Here is an 18,333-nt window from a genome sequence, read left to right as displayed (position 1 = left end):
GTGTATATGGACGTGACAATATTATTATTATTATTATTATTGTATAACTATACGTATACCGTTTTTATTCGCCCTTTCCTTTCCGCAGCGCCAAGTATGTCACACATATACAAGCTCGTCTTGGCTCTCTTTCCTCCTCCTCGTCATCGTCCCCTGGTTCGGGGTGCTGTGCTATAGCTTCTGCAGTACATTATACAACAACTAGTAATGTATATACACACACATACACGCACACGTGCACGCACGCGTATAAAATCATTTTTGCGCCCCGTCGACACTGCAGCGTACACGCCAAACAGTTTATTTCGCTTTGTCCTGCAATATTATTATTGTTATTATTACGCTTCAAGTTTCCCCGCTGCTGCTGTCGTTGCAGCTTTGTACGTATATCGAGGGTTTCGTCGTACCGTACACTATATATATATAGATATGTATATAAATATTAAAAACAATCAATCAAGAGTAAATTATACGCTATAACGCGGTTAAGTGTCAACGACGATAAATCCATAAACTCGGAACGATATACGCGTCGTGATTTATAATATGACTATGTACAGCGCGGTTTTGATAGTTTTTATAGTGCGCATACTTTTGTATATCTCAATAGTTTAAATTTCGAGCTAGCACTTTCGCCGTACACCTAAAGTATACGCCAGTCTTGCCCAATCCGCAGCTCATGTGGCCCGTTAAAAACGTAGTAAATGAAACTAAATATTCAAGGAAAGAAAAATTGTTGTAAAATTTTTTATTTTATCAATATATTAATTTATTAATTTTATTTTCGAATACACGAACACGAATCCGATATGTACGTACATGTATACTGTACTATGTGTAACAAAATAATATTATTAGATTTATATTGAAATTATTCGTACTTTTGTACTTGGTGGCCCGCTCGAAGATAATTGATTACCAAAGTCTAGGAAAAAAAGGTTGGGCATCACGGGTACACGCAGTTGAACCCTCTGGTAAATTTGTAAATTAATAAAACTATTATTAAATAGGGCATATATCTATTCGACGAATTACAATAGCTAAAGATTTTATTATTTTTTAATTTTAATACGAGGTTAATTCTTCAATGAAATTTTTTTTTTTTAGAGCAAAAGTCGTGATTAGATAAAAAAAAACAATCGTCGTACAGATTTTCAGGCAGAAGTACAATGCATCGATGTGCACGAAAACGGTACAACGTTTTTTTGGACACTTGTCGTTCGAAACTTAAGGTATCAGTGGCGTATGTAGGGGAGGGAGGGCTAGCTAGTGGGCTACAGAAATGTACACGAAATGTTTTAAAAAACTTAAAAATTATTTTAAACGTATGTTATATTTTAACGGTGCTTTATGCTTATTCGGAATTCGCGTCCAACGTCAAATCGTTTTGGGACATTCTGTAAACGAAATGTAGATAAGTTATAACCTAACCTACTGTGTCTTGTTAATAATTCTTAGACGACAGTGGTAATTTAACACTGTCCATAGTAGCCCATCCCGAAAATATTTTCTGTGAGGTGTATAAGCGTTAGGGACCGTTTGTTACCATGTCGAAAGGGACCAACGAGAACGGTGTCTGCCATGAACGTTTTCCGCGTTTAGGCCCTTGCCGAACGGGCGCTAAGCGCGGAAACGATCGCGTATTGGTCGGAGCTCTCGCGCATGCCGTTTTTGTGTGCCACCGCTCGTGATCTGCTTCACGTATTTTATTCGATTGTGCGCGGACGTCGTGTAACAATCGAATGGAACACCGTCGGGCCGTGGTCGCGGTTGAGCCGAATCGATTCGCACAACGTTCGCCGAGAGGTGGTCTGGAGGCGATAATAGTTGCGGCCAACGTAACTTTTTTTTTTTTTACGAATTTCCAAACGATCGAAGATAATATCGATGGCGCACAAATGTGATAAGCGACATTTTCGTAATCGTTTGGTAGAACGATTTTTTTGTTTGAACTGTTATAACCATTCAAAAATGTAACGAACTTTTTGTTGTTATTTCCTTAACATGTAACGAGTAATGAAGATTAAAAACCTGCAATCATCACATTTGTATTGTTAAAAAAAATATTGTACTCAACATATTTTTTACACGTATAAAGTAATACTTAAACACATCACATTTTTCTTCTAATTTCAACGAAGAACAATTATTACTTGAATAATGTTATAATTTCATTTGTGCAGAATTGTATGATTAAATTGAATATGCACTTAACTCATTTTTCAAAACAAATGTCACTTATCAAACTTGTACGTCACTTATCCACGCCGTATACGTTTCGTTCGTCGAAATCACGCGCAGGCCCGTCGAGAAGGGGGAGGGCAGCTGGGGCTGCATCCTAGGGACCCGGGGCCTGACCAAGTTCACTACGTCTTGATCATGATGTCGAGCTATAAATGGATCACCAATATGATCATGCAAAGATTCATAGGCTGTAAATAATTATTTTAATTATTTAACCGTCACTGCGATTATATTATCTCTTAGGTATACACGTTTTAGAAGAAGACACTGGATGTCAGTGGCAAGTTTAATACCTCGTATGAGAAGAGCCTGAACTAATTCGTCCCTGGGGCCCTTGATTTCTCTTCACGGCCCTGATCACGGGTCGCGCGATTTGTTTTCGTTAATAACAACTCGTGGAACTTTTTCCGTCCGATTCGAGATACATTTTTTATCGACCCGGCCGAACGAGGGACATGGATAGTATTTCTGAACGCATCACGACGTTATTTCGCTAAGGGGACGCGTTCGATTGGAAAAATATTTTTTAACAAAATCTTGGTCGACGGTGGCCGTACGTAACGTTCAATCGATCGCACGCTATAGTGCCCGAACAACGGACGGTTGTAAATCGAATTTTGTCCAACGATTTGTTTTAGTTCACGCGTATTGTGCGCGCACAGATGATATGTACTTACGCGGTGGTTATGCCGAGCGCGGAAAGTATCCGCAAAGTATCCTTAAGGATCATCGTTTGACCCGGCGCAAAACGCATCAACGAATGACATAAACCGTATATAAATACATAAATACAAATGCGTTACGGCGATGATAAGAAAAATATCGTTTTCGGTGCATTATTATTTGCCGCAGCGGTGAGATTTAATCCAAAATCCGTTCGGTCGTCCTTCGCGGTCTGAACACGCGCAGCGTATGTAATGCGTGCGCTTTATATGTATTTTTAATGTGCGCTCGCACACGAAACGCGTGAAAAACGAGTTATATATATACATGATAATATCATTGCCAATACTCGTTCAACTGTTATTTGCATATGTATATTTATATTATATTACATACACACGTATCGTAGAGAATAACGGAGGAAAAAAGTCAAGAAGCACTGTGGTACTTATTCACTATTTTTAATATTCAGCGGTGTACAAGTTACTGCTGCTGTTGCTCCTGCGGTGGTGGCGGCGTTCACGGGAGCAGTATCAATTTGTTTTCAAATAATATGCTATGGAAAGGCCTTGGCCTCACACCACTCGACCGGTTTTTTAAATGTTTACGAAAACGTTTTTTCTTTTTTTTTTTTAGCCCAGAAGATGTATAGGTAAATTTATAAGAATTTCCAATCAAACAGTACAGTAAAACGGTTATTTTACTGTCTAGAATTTTTTAAACTAACCAAATAAATCGTATAGTGCGTTTTACACACTACATGATATAGCTGCCTATTGTGCTGTTGGAAATGTTTAGAAATAATTAAAGACCTTAACGGAAGACCCACCTGATGGTCGCGGCTTAAACATACCTTTAGGATGGGGAAAGAGAAAATAACGTCGTGAAAGGGTTAATGTTCTACTGTTTTTGAATCTTGCCAATAGTCCGTGGTCCTTCCAACACTCGGCACTAGAATGATTATCGTAATCATTATCAAAATGATGTATGCAGGTACAATACTGAAAAAAAATAAATATGTTGAACTAGGATTTCACATGTCAATTAATCGTATAATTCAAACGGATGTTATGTTTTACAATATTTATACGCGTTACTAATATGTATAATTTTTTTTACGGCAATTTATGTATATGAATTATTGTTTAGTATTAACTTTCTCATCTCTTCGTAATATTTATCACTGTTTCTAAAAACACATAATTGGCTTTTTTTTTATTATCAACTTTTCTTTCTTCATTATCATTACTACATAATGCATGTATATATTTTTTCTCTATTGCATTAAAATATAATCCTTAGTCTATATTCAACTTCGATATAATGTAAATAACTTAAATACTCTCTATCTCTATCACAAGCTTAGCTTAACAGAGGTAGATAATCGTTCTAATTGTATTTAAACATTGTAGTTCCATTACGATATAAAAATAAAAAAATGCAACATAAACATAATTATCACATTATGTTGAATTTTAAATTTGTGGATCTCGTTATAGTACAGACTGCGACTTAAAACATTGTTATTTCTAGTGTTGTTATAAATGTTTACGGAAAAACGGGCGGACGAACTAAAGGATATAATGGTAACGAATTTATTTGTACCTCGCGATCGGTGTCCCCGCGTGCGGTACTCGACGTACATTTCGCGCCGAGTGGGTGCGAAATATGTTTCGCGTTTTCAACGCATCCACTTCGTGCATGTGCGTGCGTGCGTGGATATACGATTGACTACGATCTCCGAAACGCGGAATCACATATCAACGTCGGTCACATAATAATAATGCGAGTTGCTGCTGATGCTGCAAATCGGACAGGAGTTGATTGATCGGTCGTCTGGGCGCGCATAAAAATGATGTCGCGTTACACAGCGAGAGACTGGCGATATAACAACAACAACAATAATAATATAAAGAAGCGTTCGAAGAAACACTCAATAATATACACCGTAGACCGTGCGATGAGACGTGTTCCCATTGCAGGGTAGGTTTATCGAACATATACTGTACATTGTCAGAGACGCGCGAGAAACGGTCGCACAATGTGCTCGGGTCACCGCCACTCGATCGATGCGCTTATTATTGACATGTACCTATGACGTGCACCGCGCGAAAATGTACGATCAACCGTTGTTATTAACACTTTTATGGTACACGTTACACGGAACGGTTACAATCGCCGCGTGAAAATATTTATTTACGTTATAACCGGGAAATGATCGGGGAGAAAACTATGGAAATAGAATTACGTTTCGATCATTGTTCTATCGACATTTTTAGTTTTACCATTAGGAATGCACCAGACTGTTTTTCGAACTGTTCCCCGACATACCTACTAATAAAATGTTCGACGACCGATTTGTTTTTCGTTTGGAAGGTATAAGTGTTGAGTAAAACGGAGTAGATAACGAGAAACGTAAAATTCAAATTATATTCAGTCAGGGCCGGACCGTTTCCCGGTGGGCCGCTTGTACTCATTGGGAAGTTTTTCTTCTTAGGTTTATCGGTTTAGGCTCGTTGTGTCGACAGACGTTACGCGATTTCTAATGCGATCACTCTAGAAAATGTCTACAATTAAACAAACGGTATTTTAATTTTCAACGATAATATTAAGTGTTCAAATCTTCAAAATAATTTATAATCATTTTATATTGTTATTTTATACGTTTTTTTTTTAGGTTTATTTACGTACATTTGGTATATCTATGTGGGCCGGTTTTTTTTTTTTTATTTCTCCGTAGAAATTTCTGACCCAGTGTGGCCCTGTATTCAACTAATCATTATTGCACACGAAACACGTTTTTCATATGATCGCACGGAGTGGGTAAAAAAATAATACATTCGATAAACAGCAAATACGTATTTTTCTCAATATTAAATATATAATACAAATGCGAGAAAAGGGTCGAAAATTCTTAATGCCAATCGTAAATTAAAGTATGGTATAGTAATTTTTTTGTGAGATAATTCTACATAAAACGAATTCTTAAATATACAATACGCGTTCGATTTAGTATGCGATAAAAAACAGAAGAATATACGTGTGTGGCTATATAAATAAACATCCAGTGCTGAAAAAAGACATCGATAGGTTTCCAATAATATTTGGTTCGAAAAATATATTCATGAGAAACAGGTTTGTATTCTTGACCAGACTATGCGTGTGTACGAGTGTGTATGGATAGGTAATTTTTTTTAACTATATAAGTTTAGCGTCTGCCGGACACGCACATACTGTTTATTTTTATTTTTTTTTTTTTATAATATAATCCAAACCGTGTGTACCAATTAAATTTCACTAATTTAATTAGACATTATAATATTATACACATAGGTATAACCTACATGCATACACATACACATACTACGCTCACACACACACACATATACACATATCCTTACGTATTCTTACTGCGATTTATGTGTAATATATTTTATGTAGGTAGGTATTTATATATATATATATATATATATATGTATTTATAAGAAGATATATGGACACTAGTGTCTGAAGAACACGTTTATCACATCATATGTACGAATAATATAATAATGTATTTATCCTGTGTGTATATTATGTATAGAGCTACTATAAGATATATTACCTATTTGTTTCTTTTAATTATATTTATACACAAACACACACATATATATATATATACACGTTATGTACAGGATGGTAACTGTCCGCCATCGCATAATTACAAGAAAAAATATTACAGAATTATCTTCTGATGGTTTATCTCGTCCTGCAATCGAACGTTTGGCTTTGGGTTTGGATCTCCGTTGAGTTCTGTTCAGCTGCATTTTCGCATAGCACGCGTGCGTACAACTGATTTTGAAATTTTATTTCTTTCCACCGTCTACCGACATTATTCATTTCTAAACGTGTAGACAGTACGTGTAGTACGTTCGTATATTGTGTCTCTAGATATTCATAAGCGTATTTTCGGTTTTCAATTCGACAACAGCGATGTAACTGTATCGATTAAACCTACACATATGCACAATAAATGATAAACTACTCCGCTTGATATTACGGTTTGTCGGTGAATTTATACATATACGAGTATAATTGGTTTTTACCGTTTCGTTTTCGCGAGTTTTAGACCATCGAGTCGGTTCGAAATCCTTTGTTTATTGGTTAACGTGATGTTACGGTTGCCCACGAGTGTTCGATGAAAGTTTCGTAAATTGTTACACTATTAAAAAAAAATCCTATACCTAATGCGCTTTTCACGGGGCGACGAGAACAATACATACAGACATGATATGTACACGCGGGTTACATGCGTGCTGCTGCAGCTCGTCTCGCGGTCGCCGAAATTTTAAATATCCGTATTAAATGATTGTGTGGTATCCTTTGTGCTTTTTCACGATCGCAACAAAAATGAACGCAGAGGGTTTCGGTCGAAATGTGTATGTAATTAATTAACAACTTGTTTATTATATAGATCGCTGAGCACGATATATTTATACGCTTCGAATTTCCTTGTCGTCATCCAGAGCCGGACGCAGGAAAAATGTCGAGGGGTTGAAAAATAACGACGAAATATAATACAAATATTATAATATACTTACATATATTTTCCTCTCTACGTACATGCTTTCGCCATATTGGTCATGCGTCGGTGGCAATGTGTCGCTCCATCGGTGCGAGTCCGTTCCCAGTCCTCTATGACTAATTTTTCGACTTAAAATCCTTCTTAAGTCTGCTTTACCATATGACTTTTGGTATACAACCAATATCGAATATACGTAAGAAACAGTAGTTCGGCCATGATGATCATCCTAGGTAGCCAAACTCCATATTGTTTCGATGTAGAAATCTAATCTAAGAAATCCTGTAACTTATTTTATTTATTAAACCTTATTAATTACCTGAACCAATCTGCATTCATTTGTAATATTAAAATAATTTTCCTTTATATTCCTGAGCTACGGTTGAATATATCCAAAAGGACTAGAAAACTTTCTCAGAGTATTCTATGTTTAACTGTTCACCCCCGATTACGTTACAATATTATTTAGATGCAGCTCACGATTAATATTATAGGATCTTTTCACCCTTAATCCCATGAACTGTTAGTCAGTTACTATCATGAACGATTTTAATCGAATGATTATGCAGTCGGAGAGGGGTAATGGTAGTTCACTAACATTATGTATATACGTTTGTAGCGAAATCTTCAAACCGATCAATGAACGAATAAAACGTAAGTTTAACGCGAAGATTAAATTCCGATCGATAATCTCAAAACCTGCATAAGTCCTTACTGTTCCGTTTCCCCCGTAACCAGTGACCTGTTCGTAAACGGCGATTTCGAACGCGACAAACCCGTGGAATCACCGTGCTCACAGGGTTCACGTGTACCTGACGCGTTCACACGCCAAAAATAATTGCATGCGATCGATATACGTGTGTACTTCGCAGCGTCTTGCGGTCAACACAAAAGGAGTTTTATATGAAGGATTCGTTACGGGAGTGTAGACATTTCACCGCGACGATTGTTGTTATTGCTTTTCGGAAATCCACTATCCGGAACCGCACCACGTTACTTGCACGCGCTTTGATAATTTGATGTTCCGAGTGTATATACACATATTATTATATACTCCCTACGGCGGGTTTCGTTCTCTCGACTACGTATATTCAACGAATATATACAATATACATACAGATATACGAACACGTATTGTACTGGTGTGTTGTGGTGTAGAGAGAGAGATATGGATTCAAGGGACGGTTTGCGCGCGGTGTGTCGCCAAAACTACCGTTGTAACGCGTCTCGGATAAAGGAGACGGACACGAAATTATTAATCTGGTGAAAGAAAAGGAGTATACAGCAGACGTAGTACAATGCGATTCGGTGCACGTTAACGATATGGTACGATAATAGTATTATAACAGTATAATACGTTTTATACGTACGGTGTACGAGGCGCGGAGAGAAGTAGATCCTGTTATGTGCATTGTACAACATGATATCATAGCGCACGTTTACGTCATCGGACGCGCACGCACGGTCGCCATTGTCCGACAATGATATATTTGTAATAATATGATTCGATTTCGGGACGACCTTTCACCGAAAATTTCTCCCGGACGGTGTGGGAAAATAGCGGCGTTTCGCGCGATTAAAATCCGCCCGGGTAGGGCGCGCGACGGGACGCAGCTCTACTTAGGGCCGTTTAGAACAACATAAATCCAAGTGCGGACGGTCTATCCTGCGTATGCGTTGTACGAAACGGTCGGAGACCCGGCTTTCTAAAAATTGCCGAACGCAAGCCTACAAATCTGAGCTCTCTCCGTCACCGCATGTACACCGTGAGTGCGATGCGCGCACCTCGTTTATTATTGTTATACAAAGGCGGTACCGCCACACGTATTCGTATACCGTGTACAGCGTATACACGTCGACGGTTTGTTATACACCGTTTCGGGTTGCACGCACACAGAAGGATTTGTCAGATATTTTACCCGCACAACAGTTACGAGTGTTGTACGCGCACACAAACACGTCACAAAACACCCTTGAGGACCCGGAACCCATTAGACGAACGCACGCGGTACGTACCACATAACGGGTCTTCGTCGGAGTCAGCGGGATCCTCTATGTGTCCTGCAACATCATACTATAACGGGACAGTGCGGGCCGTATATAATGTGCACTCCAAAACTACCAATAGTGCCTACCTACGCACGTGTTGTTCTTACGTGTACCGTGTAAAATGTTGTATAACCGTACGATACACGACGTCTGTTTGCGATGATCGACGGGGTATACGTTGTTATATTTGCATCAGCGGATCCTTCTAACCGCATAAACCGTACACAACACGGATCGTGATAATAATACAACCGGTCGTTGCCGTTGAAACCGTAGCTTAACGCCCAGCAGCTTTTTAGTACTCTTTCAACGGGCAGTTACTTGTTAACCAGCCACGACGAATTTTTGTTGTTGTGATGCACACCCGCACCAAAATTATCATCCCAATAGGAATTTGTTTTCGAACGATTCCCGGAATAATTGATTTTTAGATTGAGTTTTACTTAAAACCGTAAACGCGTATCGCCGACATCCATTGACGTTATCCTTGCAGTGTGTGTTCTACGTGTGTCCATTATAATTGTACCTTATCGACGGATTAAAAATAAAAATAAATCGAATACTATTTTCTTTAATAACACTCTGTGAATGCTTCGTATCCAGCGCTGCTGACAGTTGGCTATTAGCTTCGCGTACTCGTCAACGTACTTAAGCTTTCGAAATCATCGTCAATATCGAAGATAGCCGTAGATTTGTATTCTCGACCGTTAATAACATACTGTATTGCTATCGTTTTTCACACTATATGTGTAATTTATTTTATACGAAAAAAGTATATAAAAGTGCAATATGGATGAGAATGAAAAAAAAACAACTCTACGATTTATATTTTAATTTATATAAAACAAACTTTATATATAATGATTAACCTTTATTGTCTTTTCCGTTTCGGTGACGCGTTAGTTGCACGTTATATACGTCATGTATACAGACATTTAAAAGCTTTGAATCCAATACGGTTTCAAATGGAAGCAACAAATCTCCGCAAATGGTATAAAATAATCTAAGACTAGAGTATATACATTTAAACAACGTGAGTGTAAATATATTTATTTTATTTGGTTTTACCGACTATAACGTCAAAGCAAAGCGGTATTAATAAATTCGAGTAAGCATGTGCATGACAAGCATAGTATTTACACGTACAGCTATTCAAATAAGGAAGCCAACGAAGGTAGTACAATTGACAAGATAGGAGAGATAACTAAAAGTAGAGTCGAGAAAAACATTTGAATCGGGTGTGATGTTGAACAGTCGGAGCGGATAAAAATGAGAAAAGATAGGTATGGAAAATTAAAAGGGCGGTTGAAAATGATGATGTAGTCGAAGTAACAGACCGATTGTATATTTTCATAGTCGATGTCGAGCGCACAAAGGAGACTAATATTAACGCGAGTACATTATTTATATTTTTTTCTTCCCCGCGGCGCGTGCGATTACAAAACGACACACCCAACGTTTCTACCCCGTCATCTTTGATTGTGCACCGCGGTCTTTAATTTACGTTGTTCTTATTTGCGGTGCGATTAAGATACATTGTTGTTGGTCGTAATCCGTTTGCAGGCAGTGCCTTTTGTATTGCGCGATCGTGTATCGACAGCGAAACGCGTTCCCGTCCGGTGTGCATTCGATCGTTGTTTCCAACGTTGCTCAAACGTTAAATGTGTTAAAAATCCGAATATTTATGCGACGACGACAATGAATTCACACCAAATCCATTCTTCTCGGCGTAATGACTTTCGTGCAGGGCCTGAGCTGCGATCGTAAAAACCGCGTGTTCCGACGACGTTTACGCGCGTCAAAAAATCGCGATTCCGAATACCGCACGGACGACTTTTCGATCGCCGAGAGCACACCGCATGCGGTTCGACGTTTCATTGGACACGTATTGAGTTGAAATCGTCCGCAACACGTGCAGTATAATCCCGCCGTATTGAAACAGCACATTCTACGGCCGTCCAGGGTACGGTTCCGGGATGTTTTTCCAAGAGGTCGCTGCAGGGTCGAGTCGCGGATCTCTGTACTGCGACGTTGCGATTGATCTGTTCGAGTTGTACGGCGGCAAAACTCGCGCAACAATGAAATCGATTTCGAATAAATCATTTTTGACGCCAACCACGCCACTGTATACGGACGAAGATGTTTGTCTCTGTGTCCATCATTATTCGATGGGAATCTTAACATTGATGTACAACAACGTATGCTCCCTAACAGGATAACAGCTACCTCTACAGCTGCCGCGGCTGTTCGTTTTACCATGCTGCTGTTGTACGACTCTTTGGGCTGTTTCGGCTCTGTATAACGACAATAATTCGTCCTTATCCACGCCATCGCAATAACGTAATAGTTCCTATAGTTGTTATAGGAAACCGTTTTTTGTTTTTATTTTTTTTTTATTAAATAAATTTCTTTATAAGATACAAATACATGATGTAAATATATACATTGATAAAGAATATATCTACTCCTGTAAGCCTAGGCTTGTGGTGGAGTAGAGCGTTAGCGAATAATCGTACATAAATTAAAGGAAAAATAAAATTAAAATAATATTATACACAATTATAAAATAAAATAAAAATCTAATATAACATGATTAAGTACTTAAAAATAAAATATATTTCATATATTTAAATATAGACTAACAAACATTGTAGTTATACTATAAATATAAATCGGTCAACGGAGGATTGGGGGAGACCGGTTTTGAGCGAATCGCACAAGTTCGATGTGCAACTGACTACAGTACTCTCCTATGACACGAACAGTACTGTTTAGTTACGTTAGATTATTATCAGGAAAAAAATGGAGTTCTACTAATTCGAGATAGTAAACGTGCAATTATTGTCGACACATGTCGCCGTTGCTTAATCGCCGAAGACGGACCGCTAAAACCGACAAACGAACCGATAAAAATTAATTGATCGTAATTTTTACGGACATCGCGTCGCATACGACGACCAATCGGCGGTCGCGTTTTTTTCCTCTCGATACGCTCTCGTCTGCACGGCACTATTGCATAATAACACTTTATTTGGTCGTTTTTACCTAAAAAAAAAAAAAAAAATAAATAAAAAAAATATATATCGAACAAACGATTTACTCGTATTACGACGCACACAGCTATCGAGACGTATACTTTATTTATATACACAACTATAAGCATTATTACGACCTGTCCTCTATATAAAGACGTTATTGCAATACTACATACCTATTCCATCGTTATACGTGCTGCAGGTACAACGTACACATAATTACTGCGGTAAATCGCGAGCAAACAACAGCGTTCGGAGATACATTTCACAACAAACGCGTGCGTGTTCTCTCTGTTTAATCGTCGCGAAATTGAAATGTATTTGCCGCCGTTAATTATATCGTTTCGGCCGAAGGGTCGACCGCGTATAAGGCTGCTTATCGAGGGGCGTTTACGATTCGCACAAAAAGTGCGCTCCCGGGACTATTATATCGTCGTTGTAGCGCGTTCAAACGTTCGAATAAGGGGATGCGTGCAGTAGGGGTGTGGCAGAAGAAGAAAGAGAAACAGAAAGAGAGAACAATATCGATACGAAGGGAGAGGGAGAGAGAGTTTAACGTTTATATAGAGATCATCGCGTATCGGCCGCAACTTCCGACCTTCGTCTTGACCTCGTGTACGTTAGCGGTGGCTGTGGGACGAAGACGTCGCGAGGGAGTATTTCATCCCTTACTGCGCGCGTACGATATATATAGAGATGTAATCTATTTTATTAAACGGTCTCCCTGCCGCCGTTGCCGTCTCCCGACGCTCTAGACACGTATATTATCCTCCGTCCACCGATTTATACACACAACTAAACCGACTTAATTGTTAAACAGAACGGACGCGGTGCGGAGTGCGGCTCCTTCTCCTGTCGGTCGCGCGGAGGGCGCTGTGCGTATACACTTGTGTGTGTGTGTATATATATATATATATGGACAGCAACGGTTAAGGCCGAAAGGATATTATATTGTACAGCGGGGACGAGCGGGGGAAGAAGGAAAGGCTATATTATACGTACGCGTACAGGGGATGGGCCGGCGTTCCGGTCGGGGCTGGCGCTGCAGGGTCGGTCGGTGTAGCGTACAATCGCCGAGCCGATAAAACCGTAATATAATGACCGCACGCGAGCAGTGCCCGTACATTATTACGACGGCGTGCGTTTAATTGCGTTCCTAATGAACGGACCAATGACCGGTACGCGTGCGTGCGAGCTACCACCTACCCGACCCTGTTCCTTGATGTGCGGGACCGTCCGATACGATCCGCCCGAACGTTATTAGCCGATAATTTATGACGAAAGCGCGACCACGGCGGACGGGTAGTGTTCGGCCCTCCCGAGCACGTTGTTATTCGGTCGTCGTTTTATCAGAGCTTTCTCTTTCCATCTCTCTCTCTCTCTCTCTCTCTCTCTCTCTCTCTATCCTGCACCGTCCTTTCTGCCGCGTTTGTGTTCACGCGTTTCCGTGTACGCTACAATACATCTGTACGCGCAGGTGCACATTATTTACTCCGCGTCCGTGATAATGATAGTACGATATTAGGTAGTTATTATTGTTGTACGGGTATTATTTGTTATTAATGTATTTTAATGGTCCTCCGGTGTAATTCGCGTGAAACTCGTAGCCATAAAACATGACGATAAATAACTCCTGTACGGTCGTTCGAAATTACGTCATTTTCCGCGGTTTTGTAGCTATATTACGTGCATATCCGAAAGTGCATAATATATATATAGTTATGTAATGCTCGTCGCGTTCGCAGCGACGGCCGGGAATAACGAGACTAGGTCGGATCGTTGACAATACTCGCTTTGATTCAGTGGCGCACACAGGATTTTTTTTCGGTGGGGGGGGGTCAAGGTAAAAATATAACACATTTTACAATTAACAAAATTATGCAAATCCTTAATTTATTTTGACTTAAATCATAGCGTTGATAATAGAATAGACTATTCTATAATCAATGATATTAGGTATTCAATACTAGCTCTTCATATTTCAAACTTATAAAATTTGTAAATTTTAACTTAGGCATCGGAGAAAATTTCGGGGTGGGGATACAATCCCCCCCCCCCGCTTACGCCATTGCTTTGATTCTACCTATCCGATGAACATGCGTTGTACAACTTTTATTCCTTCGACGATTATTGACGCGTATAATAGTTTGCATTTATGGAATAGCACCGACGTATACAGTACAATAATGATGATTTCAAATATATATACGACGAGAACAAGATAACGAGTAAATTAATCCACCAATAGGAATATTCTCCAAAGTTCCTATCGCCGTAAACGTAAACCTACATCGTTACTTTTTTGAAAACTGAAAACAGTTCACTCCGTGAGTATAATTAAAAAAAAATGCATCCATCAAAGGATTATTACCTATGGAAATAATTCTGTAAAAAGCGTAGCGCTACGGAAGTATATAGGTAGATACCATTTATTATTTATTCGCTGAAGTGTATTCATAAACGATATGCAATACGTCAATGCTAAACGCATATTTACCGAGTTATACATTTATGTACGAAATAAATAAGTTGTTTCTTGCTTGGACATACGAGTATAATATAACAATATCATCGCATTCATGGGTTTCGAGTATTCCGCCGAGAAAATAAAATGTACATATAAGCGATAGAACCATTTCAATTATTCATGCGTTCTATTTCACGTTGAATCACTATTCGTGCAGTCTATATGCATATATATATATATATATATATATATATATATAATAGCTATGTGCAAATATTGTATACGCGATGTACAGAAACACTTGGTGAATGTATTCAGGACGTGCGCGCAGGACGTCGTTTGCAGGACGTTTATTTTTTTCGAATCGGTGACGGCGCTTAAACCGACGTAGTGTGTATTCACAGCAAACCGATAAGTATTGTATACGTCCACGGATGTATGTATGTATGGGTATTTCATGTACGCATTACAGGTATATACACAATACACGGTTGAGCTGTACGTCATTATCTGGTGCATTCATGACACACACACACACACACACACACACACACACGCATAATAAACAAACGTCGCCGGTTTATAATGCGATATTTATAATCGAACGCGAACGTGTGTGCGTTGTGTGATTGACAACACGCACGTAAAGGGTAATGTGCATTTTACCCACGCCAACATATCCGCACAGTCCTTCTTTCCCATCGCACAATAAGAACACGGCCGGACAAAAGTCGTTTATCGTCCGCGTGGGATATATTCATTGGGTACGCACAGACCGAGTTACATCTCCATCGCGCGCGTCGCGGCGTCCGCGAAGGGATCACAAACTCCAATTATTGGCATTGTGACGTGCGACGGTACATGCGCGTGACGGTACACATGTGCGTTGTTTTCCTGTTCCCGACCGTACGAGTCGTACGCGACCGATCCTCGGCTGCAACGAACACGCACGCACTGTACGCGATATCGTTCCGTCCGTGGTACGCATACACGTTGTGCGTGTTCGTTGTTAACCTGATAGGTGTTATTAGGTGCCCTAATAGAGAATTTCCATCGGACTGGGTCATCAGTTGTGTCTAACTGAAGTGAGTAAATAAAATTCCGCTACTTTTCACGGATCGAATCGATCGAGTCCGCAGGGTTAGCGGAGGGGTGTTGAGGACCAAGCATGACTCTGGTATTTCAAGCCGTTCCGAAAGGTCTACGGATTTATACGAAGGATTCCTTCCGGGTTATTAATCATCGTATTGTTATCGATTTGCGTTAATACATTTTATACTCGTATATATATTTGAATCGCACGATTAATATAATAATAAATGAAATAATAACGGATAAAATAAAATGACTTGCCTGCGAAAAGAAAAAAAGTTATTGGCCGCTGCCGGTTTGATGGTCAGATATCATTGCGTCACAAGCGGGAAAATTAGGATCGAAAACCGTTTCGCAAAAAGGGACCCGTTCGGTCGTATTCCATTATCGGTTGAGCGAAAACGGACCAGACGATATTGTGCGAAAACAATAAATATAATAATTTCTCATTGAGGTCCGGCAGACCGGGTGTTTCTAGTTAGCGAACAAGCGAAAGACCCGATCCGTAGGAATCGATCCGCTTTTTATTGACAATGGACGGGGAATCCGTTGAGCACCGCACACGGTAGTACTTTTCAAAGGATTCAGTCCGCCGCGGACCGAATCCGTCTTGAAATCCTCTCGCGTACTTAGCCTCAGCCCAACCTAACTTACGCGGCGGCTCTCGTTCAAAGCCACGTCCGCGGGACCCGCACGACGGGTGGCGACGACTGCGAACGAACAATAACCCATTGACGTTCGAACCCGTCGCTGTGCGCCTACACGGTGCGTCGCGCGAACGAAGGCGCCGTTCGATCACTCGGCTCGTCGGAATCCCATCCGTTCGTCCCTGGTTGGCTGCCGTTTCGGCTACCGGCTACGCACGCCAGTTGTGGACCTACGGAAAGAGGATATGGTGGATAGATCCCCCCCCCCCCCCGGTGAGCCATGGGTTAAAAGGTTTGCAACCAATTCAATTTTTGCGTGCATAATTTAAATAAAAACTATTTTTTTATTATTTCGTAACCAAGAAGGATACACAAGTGTACATTAGTATCTATCTAACTTCATATCAGATTACGGGTACATATCTCGTATTTATTTCATGACCCGGGATACAGCCATAAAGTAATGGCGCAGTCGTCAAAAAAAATAAATCTTGTTTTGTAAATTTAGTAGAATAAACCTTATGTACATATACGATACTTATACATATTATGTACGAAAAAATTTTCTATTACTTTATTTGATTTTTTTTTACAAGACTTTTTCGCGTGGTAGACGAGCGCCAAATGAATCTCGTAACGGGACGGACAACTGGCGGACCGCTCGTCACCGTTTTATCACGTCCAGGGTGAAATGTAAATATTATATTTTACCATGGTATGAACTGCATCTAATTTGTAAAATGTCTAAGTATAATTTATATATATATATATATCCATATTAGGTCAAGTATTTTATCGGTTTAGTCGAACAATTAAAATAGACGCTGATTATCAATTTTAATGACTTTTTTATTTTTGTACTTTCTTTACTCTGGTCCTTCAGATCTTAATATTCTAAAAGTTAGCCTTCTAGTTATCTTGATTTGCCTATCCTTGTCTTATAACGTATAAAATAAGTAGTCTTTTTAAAAAACTAACTATATTTTTTTATGAGAAGATTACGATTTTTTTACAAAATATGTTCAGTATTTTTGTATATTTTCGCTATAAAAACAGTTTTTATAACAATTACTCGTTGCTTTCCAGTACTCATAATAATAAATAATAATATAAAAAACAGACGCAACAAACAATTAGTCTACTGACTTTATAATTTTTTTATTTTGAATCCTCGTCACTTCTTTAATTGGCTTAGCTTAAAGTCACGTCTCGTGTCCTACGTAAAGTTAAAAAACAATGTTTTATACGATCCATGAACAAATGAAACTAAATAAACCGTGTCAAAGCTCTATCCGGGAGCGTTATAGCAAACGTTAACGTTATTATAACGTCATTACGGACATCGAATTATTAACCGTTTCAAATCTAGGGCAAAAGGTAGTTGCAAATTTGACAACTGCTAATGGTAATCCTTGCAAACCGTTGGGTATACAGATAAACGCACTGGTATGGATTCGAAGGCTTTCGGTAAAAGTATTCAGACCAGTTTAACGGGTCCGTCGCAAATGCGTGGTTGTAACATATTCGCGCCGTACACGCGTAGAGGCAGTGACATATTTGGGGGGGGGGGGGGGG

The sequence above is a fragment of the Sipha flava genome, unplaced genomic scaffold (assembly GCF_003268045.1).
Source record: "Sipha flava isolate LNK unplaced genomic scaffold, YSA_version1 101_pilon_pilon, whole genome shotgun sequence".
Classification (NCBI taxonomy): Eukaryota; Metazoa; Arthropoda; class Insecta; order Hemiptera; family Aphididae; genus Sipha; species Sipha flava.
This window is presented reverse-complemented; position numbering follows the sequence as displayed.